This window comes from Nannospalax galili, unplaced genomic scaffold (assembly GCF_000622305.1).
Source record: "Nannospalax galili isolate Female #2095 unplaced genomic scaffold, S.galili_v1.0 scaffold158, whole genome shotgun sequence".
Classification (NCBI taxonomy): domain Eukaryota; kingdom Metazoa; phylum Chordata; class Mammalia; order Rodentia; family Spalacidae; genus Nannospalax; species Nannospalax galili.
Genome location: NW_008345290.1, coordinates 852,312 through 854,973, shown reverse-complemented (window position 1 = coordinate 854,973; position 2,662 = coordinate 852,312).

Below are 2,662 nucleotides of genomic sequence, written 5' to 3'. Positions count from 1 at the left end.
TAAAATTAATTTGAATTTTCAAGACAGATATCAAGCTCCAGCAGAAAGTGAACAAAGGCTTCAGGCAGATAAAGCATATAAGGAAAATGTAAATTACATGAAAGTTACTAAGAAATCTATTGCCTTTAGTAGTCAAAGCTCCTTCTGTATCATTTAATGACTAGAATTTTCCCAAATTAAGGAATATCAAACAAAACAAATAAATACACTCTGGAAACAACTGTGATCAAATAAGCTTTTTGGAAAACATTAAAAGCAATACTTATTAATAGAGCTAAGTCCATCTGTTCACTGTGCAGTTTTACAACTTGGAGTCTTTTCTAAGAAAATCAACAGATTAAAAAAAAGCATGCTCACAAACAAATACAAATTTACTGCCATTTTGTTTATAATCTAAAAATTGGAAACAACCTTAAATCATCCTAGATAACGTAAATTAAATATTGTTATGCTAATGTATTGGATGATTATTTTTGTCCCACTCTAACCAAGACAGCTTAGACTTTCTGAAAACAATGATGAAAATGAGGTTAATTAGGTGTGCAGCAGTGTGTTTACAGAATTTATTGAAACCTCATGCTCACGTGGAAAAGACTGCTGTTAGATGATTGATTTGAGTGGGTTATGGCTGCTGGCTTTAGGCATTGGTGGCTGATGAACTTGTTACCCTCACATTGTGACCTAAATATAGTTTTAATAAATAAACGTGGAGGACTAGAAATGTAGTTCAGAGCTACAGTGCTTGCCTAGCATGTGCAAGGTCCTGGGTTTGATCCCCAGCACTGACAAAGAATAAAAATGAAAAAAACAAAACAACAACGAAAAACCCCAAATAAACATGGAAATCATGTTTTCCTGGACAAGAGTCTAGGTTTCAAGCAATGACTTGACCTTTGCATATATTCACAAAATCTACACATAATCTAACATGTAACTGTTAATATGATAATCAAATAGTGACTGGGAAGGTAGCTGATGAAGAAAAGATGGAAACGGAGCTACATCGTGAAGGCAGACAGAAAGGAAAGCAATCAGTTGCATTCCAAGTGGTTTATGCAAAATTCTATCAATCTTAAAAAACAAAAATTGAAAGTAAATTTCTTTTTTGCCCTTTTGAGACAGGGTCTCCCTGTAGCCCCAGCTGCCCTGGAACTTGCTATGTAGACCAGGCTGGCCTCGATGTGGGCAAAAGGATCCCACATCAGATGGTACTTTCTAGTTTCCAAATGTAAACCAGTTACCAGATGAGTAGCCACATCACAGTGCTGACCTTTTACTCACAGGATGGGTACTGTGGAAGGTAGTAATTTTGAGTCTTGCATTGGATAAATGACTTTGCAGATCCAAACGCGTAGAAATTGTGGAGATAAGCAAACTGCAGGGGAAGCATTAACCCTGCAGTGGTCTGTTGATGTCACCTAGGTTTCAAATCACAATGATAACTGATGTTTCTCATGAGCATGCTTCAAATGCCCAAGAGATGACCTGTTAGAGAATATCTGACATGCTACAGTTAATTGTTTTGTGTTTTTTAATTGGAAATGCCTCATTGACACTTGTGATTTGAAGTTGACATGCAATAGTGAGTGTAATTCATTAAGTTTATAAGTGGTATTTGAATGCTTGCTAAGGCTTTAAATTCAAATGATTACATTGTAATAAGCTAAGAAGAACTTACAGAAATTGCTTTCATTTGTTAGATTGAGGACATGCCGGGTGTGGTGGCGCACGCCTTTAATCCCAGCACTTGGGAGGCAGAGGTGGCAGATCTCTGTCAGTTCAAAGCCAGCCTGGTCTACATAGTGAGTTCCAGGCCAGCTGGGGCTACAGGGAAACCCTGTCTCAAAAAGACTAAAAAAGAAGAAAAAAAAATGAAATATTAGGCTTATAAATATACATGTTAAAATATTTGAAGGAATTTAGCACTGCAGTTCTTTTTGCCTGTGTGTGCGTGTGTAGTGTGCGTTCATGAATATATGCATGTTCTCATGTGTGTATGCATATATGCACAAGTGCCCATGCATGTGTAGAGGCCAGAGGTTGAAGTCAGGTGTCTTCTATCGCTGTCCACTTTATTTACCAAGGCAGGGTTTCTCACTAAATCGAGTTTGTCAATTTAGCTAGAGTAGCTACCTAGCTTGCCCCGGGGATCTACCTCTTGAGTGCTGGGATTATAGGTGGGCCACCATGCCCACCCAGTCAGTCCTCAATGTAAACTTTTAAGTGACTTTTAGCTTTTCTAATATATATTAAACAAACTAGTTTCTTAGTTAAAAATTAGTCAAATGATAAGCGTTTATGCTTATTTTTAATAAAATAATTTAATTCATAAATCAACTAGCAAGAATTGTAATTTGAACTCAGAGGCTTAAGAAAATTTAGTCTTTTTAAAAAATTATTTATTTAATAACCACATACTTAGAAGTAACATTTCATTACAGCTTTAACATATTCAATAACAATTTCCAGAGCAGAGATACATCTCTTTTAAAATTGGCTGTAAATTATTAGGTTTACAGTTAAATTAATACAGTTATACAATATTGTGCTCTGTATAAACCCTATAAGGCATAAAATTAAATGAGGTCTTAAACTTTGAAAAAGATCTCCATTTCATTATTAAAATACACAGTTTCATACAGAAAAATTCATTTCTAATACA